Source organism: Pogonomyrmex barbatus, unplaced genomic scaffold (assembly GCF_055798465.1).
Source record: "Pogonomyrmex barbatus isolate J1 unplaced genomic scaffold, ASM5579846v1 scaffold13, whole genome shotgun sequence".
NCBI lineage: Eukaryota > Metazoa > Arthropoda > Insecta > Hymenoptera > Formicidae > Pogonomyrmex > Pogonomyrmex barbatus.
In genome coordinates, this window is record NW_028297109.1 from 173,738 (window position 1) to 191,460 (window position 17,723).

General features: G+C 38.8%; 2 pseudogenes; both read right to left on the reverse strand.

Annotated features, from left to right (window-relative positions):
- Positions 1-431: 431 nt before the first annotated feature.
- Positions 432-1,276, reverse strand: LOC148937487 (uncharacterized; annotated as a pseudogene).
- A 2,262-nt stretch (positions 1,277-3,538) lies between these two features.
- Positions 3,539-4,290, reverse strand: LOC148937488 (uncharacterized; annotated as a pseudogene).
- Between the last annotated feature and the right edge of the window lie 13,433 nt (positions 4,291-17,723).

Consider the following 17,723-nt stretch of genomic DNA (forward strand, 5'->3'; position numbering starts at 1 on the left):
TACAAGTTCATATAAATTACAAGTACATATAAACTACAAGTACATATAAATTATAAGAAATACATACATATGTATATGCATACGTACATATGTGCATAAACTACAAGTATGTATATACATACGTACACACGTACATAAATACATACGTACATATGTACATACGTACATAAATACATACATACGTATATATGTATATGCATACGTACATATATATGTACGTACATTACATACTGTACATATGTACATACGTACATATGTATATATAAACATATGTACATATGTATATATAAACTATAAGAAATACGTACATATGTACATACATACATAAATACATACATACGTACATATGTACATAAACTACAAGTATGTATATACATACGTACACACGTACATAAATACATACATACATATATATGTACGTACATTACATACTGTACATATGTACATACGTACATATGTACATACGTATATATAAACTATAAGAAATATGTGCATATGTACATATATATGTATAAAACTATATAAAAAAAATACATGTATATTACAAAGGTATTCGCCAATGTCCCCATGGTAACGTTTCCGTCGAATCCGGTATGATGTATCGTTTGTCATCGTATGGACTCAGAGCAATTTTTGACTCGGATACCGTATATACTTGGTGTAACTTGAATCTTATACATGACTGGCGACGAGTCATTTCGATCTCTTCATTCAAACACCGTGTATAATCATCGAACGTTATTGTTCGCGCTACGACGTTATTCTTTACACCTTTCGTCTTTTTGGTGTCCTTTTTATCATCCACTCTCATCGCATACATTTTCGCTCTGAGTCCGACAAATTCCGTCATAATCGCCGTTATTTTCGTCCTTCATTAGGCCGGGTACTTTTTTATTCACGAGAGACATACCATATGCGTTGTTCGCCAGATAATCGCTCGTATCGAATCTAGCGATATCGCGTTTCATCGTCTCGTACACATCATCACATTCAATGTGATATACAAGACTGTCGGTGTACATGATTTTATATTTGTCGCAATACAGCGGTAACATATATTCGTGATGAAATTCGTACAAGCAGATTTTTGATATATCGAGTATACACATACCCACATAAATCGGCTTGTTGAATTTTACCTCGAGTTTACGCAGTTCGACGGCGATTAAATAAATTTTCCGCAAAGACGCTGCGGCTGTGGAAATTTGGTTTCGCGATCATTGCCTCCGCACCGTATCGTCCGTCCCATTTCGTTATCAATTTTACATCCACGTGATTCCGGACATTTTCCATCGTTTTACCGAATATCGCGTTGTTCATTAATTTGTATAAATTTTTTTCGAAATCGTTCTTCGCGCACATTCTAAGCTGTGTATTAAGTTCGATGTAATCGCGGAGCCAGGTGGATTGAGCGAATTGTAGTACGCGGTGTATCTTTGCGATACGAAGATGGCGCGTACATTGCTGCAGGTTACGATAGTGGATGACATATCGCTTTTTGTCATATAGCGTCGCGACAAGTTTATTCTGCCGCGTGCCGGGTGGTTTATCGCGCGTCGGACAGAAAGTCGGTGTGTCGGTCGTGTGCAGATGATGCGGATACTCGAGATCGACCTCGAGAATATAACCCGAATCCGGAGCGATCGCGCTCGCGTCAAAGTTCGCGATGTCTTCAATCCATCGAAATTTGGCATAGGGCAGCGATTGACACATCGCCCATCCGTATAAATTGTTCACGTCATAGTACATCAAATACGACGACGGTTTCGACGGGTCATACGAACGCATGTACTTGTTATTGGCCTGCATGTATCTGTTGGAACATTGACTGAGGTCGCCGCGTATACCGCGCTCGATAAACATAATCATATCGATGTCGGTAAGCAACTCAAATTTTACACGCGTATGTTTCAGCATGGCGTCCCATGTGAAATCTGGCAATGTGTAGTAATGAGCGGAATAGAGACTGTAACTTTTGATACAACTTTCATGGAAATTTTCAAAAACATCGGCCAATAACAAGACATCAGTTTTCAAATATAGATCGCTATATTCGCCTAAGGTTTCAATAGAGAACCGCTGCCAGATGTTCACGGCGTGCGCATAATCATTCTCTGACACTGTGTTACCGGTCAACGAGCTATAAAATGATTCGCGCGATGGTAGGCGCGTGTCCTGCAGCTTGTCCGCGCGATTCACGTATTCATAAGGAAAGACACCTTTACGCGTCAACAAATCAAAATCCTCGTTCGATAACGTGGAAAATTCGGAATGTAAAATTTTCAATTTCTCTCTACTTAAAAAAGATGTCAATTTATCGAGACTGGTACTCAAAAATTTGTACGAATCGATGAATCGTAATTGTACACAATTTTGCGAATCTGATCTATCTTTGACATGTTTAGTGAATGAAATGTATTTTTTCTTTGTTATCGACAGCACGTCAATTTTGCCTTCGTACGCCGTAGCTATTTCTATGATAACAAAGTGCGCGTCATAACTGGATAAATTGTGAAAGACTACAGAAATGCAATATGATTTTTTATAGTTTAGATTGCAATTCGAATGTGCGGGTCCGCGGTAACGACCGGTAAGGTGGCAATGATCACGTATCCGCGTGTCGTCCGACGCAAATGATTTCTCACAAATGTGACAACTCGTCGCGCTACGGTATGTCTCCCACTGATCTCTCGATAATGTTTCCATAGGGACATTCGCGGATAACAAAATTTTTATTTGATGCGCCAAATTTTCGAGTTGTCGAACGAACCATGCAACGCAGTCTTCGTCGCGATGAAATTGATACGCCGATAACGCATCGTCGTACGAGCATCGCACATAATATCCTACGCTAAATACCTTGTGCTGCTGTTAATATGTGTACGTGTTTTCTCTTTGCTGCTCCATCCTTCGCAATATGCACTCAAGATCTGTGTAGACGATGAAATCGTTCTTTGTTGCAGTAGTTCTTGAAGTCGAGCCACTTGTCGTTCTCATTCAGCAGTCGGATGGCGCAATCGTTCATCCGTTCGCAATCCACCGTATGCGATTCCAATTTTTCGGATGAATTAAAATAATGTAAACATCTGCAAACGGAAAACATGATTTTTTAGTATTTTTAGCATTTAAATTAACAATTATAAAATATTTTACATATTTTACATATTTTGTTAAAAAATATGCATACGTACCGATCACAAAAGTATTTCTTGTGTTCTTTTTTACTCAGTTGCGAACTCACAAGACGGGATAAGTTTTTGATGTACGCGAAGTGCCCATTATCGTCGCGCGGATCCTGCATGTATACCAAATTTGCATGTTTCTCCATCTTCTTTGTTGTCAGATATATTGGGAGAATCTCCTTTTCCTTGATACCATAGACATTGATAGAGATTTCGTTGAGATGTTCGAACTTTTTAATTTGATTCAACGTCATCAGAAATGTAATGTCTTGGAGTTTTAACACCGTCGTATAATGTGGATACGATGATTCCCGATTTGTATGCCTTTCGACCGGATGCAAGGCCGCGACCACTGACTATGCGAAACACGCATTGTCTGTTGACTGCACGTTAATTATCGCTCTCTTTAACATAATTTTCCGCGGTAACTCGATGTAACACCCCGCGTGCATGGGATTATATTTATTAACATTAATTATTAAATTTAATATACGTGATAGCGCCCATCCACTGTCGCGTTCTTGAAATTCTTCGAGCGATGCCAACGTAGGTTCGATGACGTGCTGCTCGTACCACTCATCCACATTTGACACTCGAAAGAGTTCACTATTTTTAGTGTTTATACTTTTATTGGCGCGTTTATCGCCCGTCACAAACTCGCCGTTGAACGCGGTGTTCACTTTTATATTATCGTGTCTTTCTATAATGTCTCGCACTCGTTCGAGCACTACATCACCGGCATCTTCCAAAAATCATCGCGGCTCGATATAGTTCACGTTGATCACCGCACCAGTCAATATACGGCTTTCAAACGCCGTATCAATCTCGCGCCAAACGAGAGATCCATTATCTCTACTGGTGCTCGCGTACTCGCCACCAACGTGCACGAAACGTCTTTCTAACTGTACCTTTGCACCCGCGAGTCGTGCGATCCTCGCCACCACAAATTGTCTATTTGCAACGGTGAATCGAGGACGCTTAACACGACTAAGTTCTTTGAGTTGTTCGATACACTCGTCGCATTGTTGCAGCCACGCGAAACACTCCACTAAAGTAGCGACCTGGCTGCATTGTTCAGCTCGCGTTCCACTCGCTCGAGATGTTCCATTTTTTTAGCAGCTGCGTCCCACGAAGCACTTGCACTTGCATGTGATTTGTCCACAATATCGTCTTTTTTTTTACGCGGTGCAAATTGGGCACATATTGCATGGCATTATTACACAGACGGACTGTTGGCAATTGGAGCAAAATCGACCGTTTAACGCATCAAGAGTATTTATCTCATGCTTCCTAACGGTATACAATACTCCAATGTCAGTGTCCGCCAGACGAATCATGCATTCGGCACATATAATTAGAGCACCACCTGTCGAATAATAAAATTGTATTGAACAATACTTTTTATTATTATTCAACGCAAGGAGTTCCGAACGCGTAACAATTTTTTCTGAATAATCCATAAGTTCATCACTCATATTACTTATGCAATCACTGTCGTCAGACAATGCAGACAATGTTCATCTTCGTCTTCAATGTCAATGTTAATATTGTCAATACTGTTAATCTCCATTTCTAGTTCATCTCCAAACTCTTCGTCCACTATATTCCTGAGGTTTTCCATGTTTATATTAAACACATTTTCTATATTTAACACATTATTCATCGTCAACTATTTTTCTTACACACGCACACAGTATCACAGTCGATATTCACTTCGAGACTTCCGAAAATCTACTGTGATCTCGCATACCCAATGATCTACTGTATATCGTCTGTAATTTCGCTGTCCCTTTGTCAAACTCGAAGCATGGTTATAGGTTTTCCGAGTCACAATTTGGATTTTTATAGCAGCCCAAGTTTTCCCGTTTTTTTTACCCTCAATTTTTTCTCCGATAAGAAGATTCGATAGAAAAGATTTGATGACTTTTTTTTAAAGACAGCACAACTTGAAAGTAACAGTTGGAATAATATCAATCGATATCCGGAAATAGTTTTTTTTTTAACATAAAAAGAAAGAAACTTGGTATTTATGATGGAATATTATTTATCGGTGTAACATCGATAAAAAATCGTATTCAGTTTTATAGTTTCCGTTCCGTGTCACTCAAAATTTATTTGGCTCTTACGTGAAAACTTGGACTTGACCAAACAGGAACGAACATATTTCAATATTTATTATTAGGAAAAAATTAAGAAAGAAGAAGTGTCCATTTACCGACTTATTTTTTATTGAATAATGAATTTTTCGAGATTGTTCGAAATTAACTCGTTACAACATGTACATTTGTTTAGCAGCCGAATTATTGACGCTTCTCTTAACATGCTGTGACACGTACAGTCGTCAATGCTATTTTTTCTAAATCGGGACATCATTATAAATTTTTCGAATCGCAATTTGTTAGGTACATTATTTTCATTAAATAACGGATTTTTGAGATTGTTCGAAACTAACACGTTGTGACATGTACATTTGTTTATTGCAGCCGGAGTATCGGCACTTTTCTTATCATGCTACGATACATACAGTCGTCAATGCTATTTTTTCTAAGTCGGGACATCATTATAAATCTTCCGAATCGCAATTTGTTTAGTACATTATTTTCATTAAATAACGGATTTTTCGAGATTGTTCGAAATTAACTCGCAACATATACATTTGTTTATAGCAGTCGGATTATTGGCGCTTCTCTTAGTATGCTGCGACACGTACAATCGTCAATGATATTTTTTTCTATATCGGGACATCATTATAAATCTTTCGAATTTGTTTAGGTACATTATTTTCATTAAATAACGGATTTTTCGAGATTGTTCGAAATTAACTCATTGCAACATGTACATTTGTTTATGGCAGCCGGATTATTGGCGCTTCTCTTAACATGCTGTGACACGTACAGTCGTCAATATTTTTTCTAAATCGGGACATCATTATAAATCTTTCGAATCGCAATTTGTTAGGTACATTATTCCAAATAGCAATTTGTTTAAGTATATAGCAGCCGGAATATCGGCGCTTTTTTTTCCTTTTTTTCCTACGTCAATTTCTACAAAAAAATATCTTTTCTAGCAGCTTTTCCTAGACAAAAAAAAGACCCCCTCCTCCCTTCCCCCCAAAAGTACATTCCAAAGGATCATCGACAAAGCATTCCCCCTTCCCCGTGCCTACCAGTTATCCCCCCCTCTTTTTTACCCCCGCGTCCCCGAGTTACTCCGCACACCCGCACCCCGCTCGGAGCTCCTGGATTAGAACCGGCCTAGTATCACTACTGTCCATAATAATATTTACAAGATAAGAAGGAATCTCCTTGTTACTCAAAGCCTCGACAATATAGTTCCAGGGCAATAAATTAAACGCGTTCTTAATGTCGATACTGATAGCCAGACACAGCTTATCCTCGACAGTGTACCCATCGCGCATTCTAATGATCGCATCACACGTCGATTTCCCGACCCTAAACTCGTATTGATTAGGGTTCAAACCGCCGCTATTCGGGAGGGATCGCAAGTGGACCAAAATCCTATTCGCGGTAATGTGCTTCAGAATCTTGCCCAGATCGCTGAGCAAGCAGATAGGCCGGAAGACGAGGAGGGCGAATCGTCCTCCTTACCGGGTTTGCGAATGAGGACCAGCCTCGCATGCTTCCACAACGCAGGGAATACGCCTTCGCTAAGGCACCTGGAGAAGCAAGCGACCAGGCAGCGATGGTCGACAAGGTGGGCCAGAGAGGCGATAGTAGCCGAGATGCCGTCTAAGCCCGGAGCCGCTCTGCGGGAGCAGGACTTTTTGAGCGCCAAGTCCACCTCGACACCGGTAACATCCGGAATGCAACCGACGACCCTGGACTTTCGCCACGCGATCCTACTCCTGTCAGGGAAGAGCAGGCGAACGATGTCTCCGATGCGAGGCATCGGAAGATAATCCACCGGAGCCAAAGATTCCCGAAGTCTAACACGCTTCATAACTATGATATAGAGGCGACCCCACGGATCTCTGTCTATTTCGCCAATGAGATCGTTCCATGCCGCTTGCTGGGATCTATTGATCGCAACCTTTACTACTGGCCGCTCCTGCCCACTTAGATAAAAAAGGAGAGGCCAAGACGAAGATAAAATAAATACACGGCATTTACATTACATATAAGAAGCAATATGAATATAATATGAATATAATATGAATAATTTTTATTTTTTGTATTGAACGTTTTGGTGTCTTTTTAAATCTGAACGGTTTAACTTAATGGTTTAAGTCTGCATATGTCACAAGAAATTTTATTTACAATATGCGTCATTATGTGTCGTTTAAAATTTGGCACATATTTATTACACTGCTTGCACTTCTGTAACAAAAAGAAGAAAATTTACTTTTTACACGCACTTTCAACAAAGTCATTTTTTTCTCAGATATTTGTAATGATTAAGAAATCTTTTACCTTTTTCTTATAAGTGATTTCTGTTGATCTCTTTTTTTTCTATTTTTCAATTAGTACATTTTTTGTTTCTTTTTTTTTCACTTTTATCTGAGAATTGGAAGAAAATATCCAAATTACAGATTAATATTTTTTATATACGTCATTCTATTTTTATGTATTCAATATTTCATTATTTATTATTAATAAAATATACTGGATTTCACGAGGTGTCAGAAATATTGAACAGAAATAATGTAAGAATTTGTATAAAGAAAAACAGTCGAGTGGTGCACTAACCGATTATGAATATCATATATTAAAACAGTCGATCATTAAAATCAATAATTAATCCCACTCGAAAATAACCGAAGAAGAGAAAGAATGATATGCATAAACGATAACTTAATTACCTAAATATTCGATACCAGTAAGAACACACACAAAAAAGAAACAAAAAGGAAATATAAAAAGGAAATCTGTTTAAAACTCATCGGTGCAAGTTACATTCATGACGGCGGTGAATGTCGAGAAGCTCTGCCCACACCTCGGCCTCGGCCATCACCTCGTTGACAGTCTAGTCCGGATGGTCTCGGGCGTTGTATAGAGACATCCTCGGCAGGGATGCCATTTCATGTACGATTGCAGCCACGCTGCAGCACGTAGAGGGGATAGACTGGCACACACCCTAGCGCGAACGCTCGTCCGTGTACGCTCCGCGCTTCGGCCAAGTTCGAGCGGTAAAGAAGGAGTACCGACAACTGCTGTCTTCTTCTTTCTCGAGAAACGCTGTACCGCTAATTTGAAGCTGGCGTCTCATGACATGACACGAATTAATCATGCGAATTAGTCATTGTCGATTATTTTTACATATACTTTTATACATATATTTTATTAAGTTAATAACATTATTACAATATATTTTTTTCATACATAAATAAAAATTAAAATTTGTAAATACAAAAATCCACTCTTTGCCAATATATACGCTTTTTATTTGCAAAAAGTAATTATTATATTAAAAAAAATTTATTGTCTTATAAAGATATTTAGATATAGCTATTAAAAACTGAATAAATATATAAATAAATATATAAATAAACAATATATATATATATATATATTATATATATTTATATATATATTTATATATATATATATATATATATATATATATACCAATAAATATATAAAATAAATATTAGATATATTATTATATAAAAGGGAACTGAATATAAAAAGGCTATATAGCTTTTATGATATTAATAAATAATAGATAAATAAATGATGATGATGAAATAAATTATGATATTAATAAATAATAATTAATAAATAAAATTAATAAATAAAATTAATAACTGATATGAATATATCAATTGCAAAAAGAAATTCAAATTATGTTAACACTCTTATCTTTTCATTATTGTTATTAGTTTTTAAATGTTTAATGCTTCTTTGATAAATTATTACTAAAAAGAATAATTATTACTAAAATAATATAAAATAAAATAAATAAAATTATTACTAATTATTACTAAAAAGAATAATTAATACTTCTTTTAATAAAAATTTAATCCACTTAAATTAATAATTAATAATAATTAATAATAATTAATCCATTTAAATTTATTTTTATATTTTTTATTTGAAATAATATTTTTTAACAGTTATATTTTTTCCTCCTCTATTTCTTTCTGGGCCTCTTTCACCTCTCCCCCTCCGGCCCCTCCTCCAACTATATGACATCCGTCCCCCTCGTTGCAAGGCCCATCTTGCACGGGAACGTCCACCACTATTTCGTCTATGAGACACTGAAAATAATTAAATGTCAATTAATATGTTTACATATATATGTATTATACATGACATATATGTGTGTATTTATATACATATAATTATTTCAATAAATAATACCATTATCTGGCTGCTGCTGCTGCGGTTGTTGTTTCTATATAAAAAAAACTTTTGAAAAATCTAAAAATTATAAATTAACCAAATACAGATCTGGAAATAATTTTATTGGACCATCAATATTATTACGTAGGACACTTAAATATAATAATAATGTTTACAAATTTCTGATCTAGCAATCGATTTGAATATAAGATTTCCCAGATAATCATTTTAAAGATCCAATAAAATTATTTACATATCTGTCCAAATTGTTATATTTGTCAGCAAAAGCGTTCTTTTTCTTATCAAGTTTATCTGCTCCCGCAGCTGTTGTAATTGCAGCTCATGCTGCTCTCTCAATTGCTGCATTTGCAGCTCATGTTGTTTTTACTGCTATTGCAGCATATCCGCAAATTTTTTTTTGCTCTGTAAAATACATTTTTTCTTTTGCTCTGTAAAATACATAAACTATATATAGTAACATTATAATACTACTGATAGTATAATAGTAACATTATTATACTACTGATTATACTACTGATTATACTACTGATATCAGATAATGATAAAGTTTAATACACACGTACACGCGTACGCACACAGCACACGCATATGCAGGCACACGTACACGCAGGCACACGTACACACAGGCACACGTACACGCAGGCACACGCAGGCACACGTACACGCAGGCACACGTAGGCACATGCACATGCAGGCACACACATAATGAAGCATATTAAATTACATTGAAAATGTGATTTATATTTCTTAAATAATAATAAATTGTAACTAACCTTTTGCGTCGTCAAATATGCTGCTCACTGTGTCGCCGAAAGAAACAATGATCTCGATTTTCCATTGTTTATCTCACGATGCGCGACGATTTCATTTGTCTTTCGGTGACTTCGTGTATCATCTTTCGATCACATCGTGTATCCCCATCTTAACTTTTTAATATTGAAGAATATATTCGATATTAAAAGATATAACTTTCCATATATACATTTATACACACACACACACACACACACACACACACGCACGCACGCACGCACGCACGCACGCACGCACGCACGCACGCACGCACGCACGCACGCACGCACGCACGCACGCACACACACACACACACACACACACACACACACACACAGGGAAATGTAAAAAATCAATTTTGTAATATTAAAAAATTAATTTTTAATATTACAATAATTAAATTATTTAAATTATTTTTTATTAATAATTTAAATAAATAATTTTTTACATTTCCCTCTTGACGGAAGAGACCACCACCTTCTCGCGGTTTCTGTCGAGCAACAATATATACGTTTTTATATTTATAGAAAATAAATACAATAAAAGTACAAGGAATACAATATACAAACGCTAAGTTTTTAATAATTATATATAAATATCTTTATAAGACCACAATAAATTTTTTTTAATATAATAATTACTTTTTGCAAATAAAAAGCGTATATATTGGCAAAGAGTGGATTTTTGTATTTACAAATTTTAATTTTTATTTATGTATGAAAAAAATATATTGTAATAATGTTATTAACTTAATAAAATATATGTATAAAAGTATATGTAAAAATAATCGACAATGACATCGCATGATTAATTCGTCATGTCATGAGACGCCAGCTTCAAATCAGCGGTACAGCGTTTCTCGAGAAAGAGGAAGACAGCAATTGTCGGTACTCCTTCTCTACCGCTCGAACTTGGCCGAAGCGCGGAGCGTACACGGACGAGCGCTCGCGCTAGAGTGTGTGCCAGTCTATCCCCTCTACATGCTGCAGCGTGGCTGCAATCGTACATGAAATGGCATCCCTGATCCTTGGACCTGACTGCTCCATCCCGACCTCGTCGGTAACGTGACAGGAGGCGCCGTCCACCAGCTCCTCCAGATCGTCGTCCAGATCACGACGACGAGAACTCGTCGCGCCTTTCCGATATCGAGCCAAGAAACTCACCTGGCTCTGGCAAATCCATACCATCAACCGGCATTACACCTTCTAGGGCATTCGTTTCCGGGTCACGAAGCCACCACACTATTTCACCGTCACTTCGGTTATGGGATGATTTTCCTATATTCACGAACGGGATGGACGAAGCGGACGCCCGTCGTCCACCCGATTATATCGCAACTACTCGAGACGCGATCGTGGCGATAATCGTGCCACGTCAACTTCGGGCAGCTCCGGCACGATCCTATCCGGAGACGGAAGGAAGAAACGATCGACATCACGAGCCGGTTGCGGCGACGGCGAAGCTGCAACGTTTCCACCTGGATTCCGTGGGGGCGGGTTTGGAGAATGGCGACCCAGATCCACACCAGCACCGGCTCTCGCGACGAATTCCTCGAAAACCTCTAGGAGAAGCGCTGCTAAATCAAAAGACAATCTAAACAGGATCACGGAGAATCGTGAGGACACAAGATAAATAACCCCCGCATCTCTTCCTTCACACTATCTCCCATCGAACCGGCCTCGCTAGTCCAGGCCACTATCACACCCATAATCATCGAAAAATCGCGCGGCTATCCTTACTGTATAGAGACTCAAGAATAACTGTGGGCTCACGAAATCTTTTATAAATATAAAAAGGAAATCTGTTTAAAACTCACTGTGGAAGACGTTTATGGGAAACTAGCTTCATCGCATTACTACGAACACTCGGTATACACATGTTTCAGAAATAAGTCGTAAATCCAACAAAAATGAGACCAAAGGGGGAGAATCCGAGAAAATACGAGACAATACTTCGATAATCAGAAGTCAACAAACTTACCTGCCTGCTAAAGTCCAAATTTTACCCTCACAGATAAATTTTTTTTTATCATTAACTCTGGTTTCCAGAATATGTAAACGATAAGAATACCTAAGAATGACATTACGAAAATTAACGAACGCGACCTGTGAAAAATTTGAAACCCATAAATAAATAAAGAAACAGCAGAATTACAAATCAACCATTATCATATCCATTAGTAAGGAACTAACATTCAAATAAATAATAATGAAATAATCGAAATTTCAGATGGATCATCGAATCACGAGAATAACTACCATAATCCTGATAATTTTAATAACGCAGATCGACGAAAATTATGGATAGGTTACGATTGCGGATCGCCATTTGCAAATTACACTACCTTATCTTTGTTAAATATCGAGGAATGTGACATTTCGTTACAAAACGTAGAATCTAGCAGTCTACGTACAATTATTACAGATAAATGAATTCGAGGCAGTAAGAGTAATTTAATGCAAAGTTGAAATCGATAGAATGATCAAAAGATGTGGCATGTTCTTTCACTCCATGAACGTTTTTAACGGCAAATATTCCTACATAGAAGAAACAAGTATGTCAGCATATGCATGCCTATAGAACTTATTAATTACAACACCAGATTATATTACCAGATTAAAATCGAATCACACCTCAGCACGACCGGTAACATTAGCAGGCAACATAGATGCGACGATGCATACAAAGGGAGCACATAATCAGATCTGTACGGCACGTGGACAGACGTTGTCGTACTCGCCAGTATAAGGATTACGTTACAAGATTACATAACCGATGTACGAATAAACCAATCAAGTACTACTCAGATCGAGAGTAGCTTGTGAACTTAGCGCTACTTGTTGCGCGGATATACGTAGAAGGAGGCGATAGCTTTTGGGATCCAGTGCCTGTAGATTCTTATAAATTTAATAATTATGGAGTATTATATAGCGGATATGCAAACAAAATATTAGAAAATATGAACAACCTGTAACGGTTTACTCTTTAACCGCTCAAGACACTGTTTTTGTTTTTGTTTTTAGCAATTAAAGGAAAGTAACATGCAACATGCGGATATACGCTTATAATGACACCCGACTCACCCCGCTCAATTATTAACAATGTTAAAACGTCCCCGACCGATCAACCGTCGGGGCGCCGACACGGCGATCCTTCCGCGATCCCACCGTCGTGAAAAGCCCGTCGAACAGCGGACGCGGCAAACCGGAGATCACGCGGCTTCACGTGCGCGCCGCGTGAAACAACACGCACACGGTAAGGCCACCGCCGCCGGCTCCGCTACCGACCGCGCCACCGAACATCCTCGCGGAATTCCCGAACGCATTCGGCGAATTATCGCGAGGATTCCGACAAAGACATCCCCCGGAACTACTCCGACCCGAGTTCGGCCGACCCGTACCCGACGACTCCCGATGGCCGGCTCGGGTATATTAGGCGATTCCGGGAGATAATCGAGACCTATCTCCGACGAGACAGTAACCAGTCCAGTACTGCTCTCGATATTCCCAGTCATCTCCAAAAGCGATCTAGGGTGCTACCTATCATGCCAGGAGCTTCTGGCCGATCGCTCCTCTAAATCCACCAGCGCAACAAGTATTCACAGGTTGAAGAGCTTCTCAATCTGGGCTCCAAAAAGTAAGCCCTTGTGCCCATCTTCCTCTGACGATCGAGAAGCAAGGAGCTTCGAAGCGTCATAGCACTATACACAGCTGATCCGTCAAAACAAGACGGCCGAACTCTCCGCGCACCGTCGCGCTCGCGCCGCGCCTATCAAGGAACGCGCCGAATTCGGAAAACCGACCGCGAGCCGAGCGATTATATAATACTTCGAAACCGCGCGTCTTTTCGCCGTACCAACGGCGAAATACCGAAAGGTACAGGTAAATACTGTATGTACATACAAAAACCACAGCCAGTCGGCATTGTAAATATAAACCTAGATATATAAAGAGACACGATATTTTATTTCTCGTACCGAATCCTGACCATATCCGACCGACGCTATCCTGCAAAACCCGATCGACGCGGAAATAGAGACGTTTTACGCTCACACGCACGGAACATCCCAAGTTAATTATTTTTGAAACCTCACCTAACATAGCAAGCTTTAAAAAACAATCTCGAGTCTTTAACCTCGACATCTTTACTTATATGAACTGAAATTCGTATACATCGAAAAACATATCCGCACACAAATAAATCAATCATACCAAAATATTTTACTACAACAATGTACACTGGAACACAAGATGTTACAAAATGCTTTAGCCATTGCTACGCAATCACCAGATATTTTTGCCTACCATTTAATGAAAGGATATATGGCTTTATTGGCGGGTAATTCACATCGTAAAGTGCGTATCCGTCGAAGTGAAAATTGCACGAATCAATGATTGCTACAATCAGCTATCTATAATTCGAGGAAATAATATTTATTTTTTAACCCCGCAGACTCATATTCTTTTGCGCCAAGGGACTCAAGTAACATGTAATTTTGTTTACACCTGCTGTGTATCTCTTAGGAGATGCATGGTATAAATTAATGCCAAGATCGGTGGATGCACAACCATCGACCATCATGAAACCTATGACTAAACCGATGGAAATATTAATTCTGGAGCGCTCGCAACGAGCGGAATATACACCGATAGTGATCTTGAAGATCTTCGCAATCATATAATGTTCCCTGCCAAGAGGCCGGCAGTACTCAATACCATGGCCAGAGGAATGATGGGACGACCGGGACGACCCAAATAAGAAGGGAGGGTGTGCGTCACGGCGGGGCCCGACCACGAACCAGTCGTGAAAACTCGTAATTATTTTGCGAAAAAATACCACCTCAGCCAGGAATCGAACCTGGATCTCCTGCTTACCGGGCAGGCATCTTATCCTTTCGACTACCGAGGCATGTGATGATATTTATCGCAAATAACGTGTTTAGAATAACACGTCAACAATACAATGATACATATATATATATATATTACAATATACATATATACATGTATTCTTTCGAATCCCCACGACCGGTACTCCAGAGAGATGATGGTCCTATTCTCTCGATGGATGCAGGTCGGACTGCAGCGGCGACACCCTCCAACGCCATTGGCAAATATACAAATAATCCTCCTGGAGCACGACAGGAGAGATTGCATCAAGCATGGCTCGAGCCCCCGAATAAGCGGCGTCTTTGAACGGAGGGTTGTTCTCAAATTTAATGGATAAAGCATCTATAACAAAAATAGCTGAATCTGGCAGAAATTTTGGAGTAAACTTTTAATCTTTGGAAACATCAGCCGGAGTTATTGGAATATACCTAGGGAGAATAATAAAATTATTATTAGATACTCTCATGTATGGATGGTCAATATACTTGATAGGAGTCATATGGAACTCATTAACCCAACTTCTATTACACTTAGGAAAGAAGAGAAACAAGCTTGAAAATCCCGAACCCTCGGCCCCAGCCGAAATAAGCAAAAAAACCAGATACAATCGAATAACTAAATTAACAAGATCTGCAACCTGTATACCCTCCCCTCCCTACTAAAGAAATCTCCACATTTGCATTTCCACTTACATGAACTGCAGACTAGAAATAATGTCGATATTAAAAAAAAACCACCTTTTTCCTACCTAATAATATTTCCTTTTTTTTATATATATATTATTGTTTGCTATAACCAAATCTTTCTTCTAGAACAATAAAAATCGGAAATCGAATAACATGACATTAATTTCTTAATATGCGGATGTTTGGAAGTGAAGATTCTGCGAGTAGAATCGCCGCCACTCTTTTGGGTCCAGCTAAAAAACGGCTGCATTGGAAAAGTTCCACCAGGAGTTAAATCAGAGGATGATTATAAAACAGGACCAGCTGCGCTACTTGAGTGATGTGAAACAAGACGATATAGTAGCCGTTAAAGAGGGAAACGCATGGCGGAGAGACCTCGTAACCGCAGTTCTTCTCAACACACAAACAGCCAGGATTGCCCTTCGTGACTGGGGGCGAGTTGTTTACACGAGGTATTACTCAGACATATATTTCCTGGAGAATGTATTTCGCGAGCTACCGTGGCAAGCTCTTACCTGCGGGCTAACTCATCTGACTCCCCTCATTCCTTGTGACCTGTGATCGCAGGACACGAAGACCTTATGTCGAATCTTAGCGGAAGGACGGAAGGGATGAATTCAAATTATTTACCCCCTCGCCGACGGCGCAGTTCTCAATGATCGTTAAACATAAGGCAAGAAATGAATTTGTAAACTTGCGTCGAGCACTAATCCATCCGGACATGCTCGCTTCGAGCAATATCTGATCGGAAATACACTTCCGTCAGTCTGAATAATCAAAATATAACGAAAAAATAACAATAATAATGGACCTCAGATTGTTGAAAGCTCGCTTTTCGAACTAACAAATAAACTATAAAACCCGATTGAATTGCAACTAAACTAAAAAACACTTGACCGCCATATGAACGCAAAGAAACCCTATTATTTTTAATTCACTGGCAACGGAAAATTATAAATTATCAAAGTAGATTTTCCCTCATAGCAAGCTGCGTGTTCGAATAGCCGCCTTCATAGCGTCAGTTATTTAATCCATTCAGTCACAAATATTTAGATAATGCCATATATTAATAGAGGCTCAGACCCACTACCTAAATATCCTCTCTAAAAATTCTGCCCGTATCAATCACTTTTTTTTCAAAATTCAGAACTACGATAGGCTAACTCCCCCACATGATCCCTCAATGATCCCTCGCTAATTCTTATTCGTTAAAGACCCGCGAGATACTCTTAATTTCGAAACGAAGCCCCACCCCCGCGACAGCTTTTTACTAAAATCCTTCCCGGAGGAAACGCATTTGGTTACTATCTTTTGACCGGCAGTCTTTACGCGTTCTGATCCGTCAGTTTTTTTCACGAGCAATCTTAAACCTTTTTACGGACATACGTGTGCATTCACGTTCGTTCGCGTTCGCATTCGCTCCTTAACTCGCGATTTAATCTTTGTAGTTTCTCGCCGAAGTAACCGCAGATTTAATTATTAATGTTTTAATATTGGGACGGGTGAATTAAAGTAAATTTAACTTCTCTTTATTATCATTTATTTGTATTCAAAATGGAAGTGTTTCCTTTTTTGTGTGTCCTTGCTTCTTCTACTTCCCTGCGGAACCCCAGGAGTGCTCTGCAGAGAATCAACCGCTGGCCGCTGGCCCAACTCCCCTTGTTTTTAGCTGATCCCAACTGCAATGACATTTTTTTTGTAATCATCGCAGTAATAAGTCGCATGGATTAACATGATCTGTAATTTATCCATCATCATTTAAATGCCGATTGTTTCCCCTTGCTTCCGTCCCGCTTGTTTACCTTTCTGAGCCTATCGTGCTGAAGGTTTAACACTTTTATACTTACATAA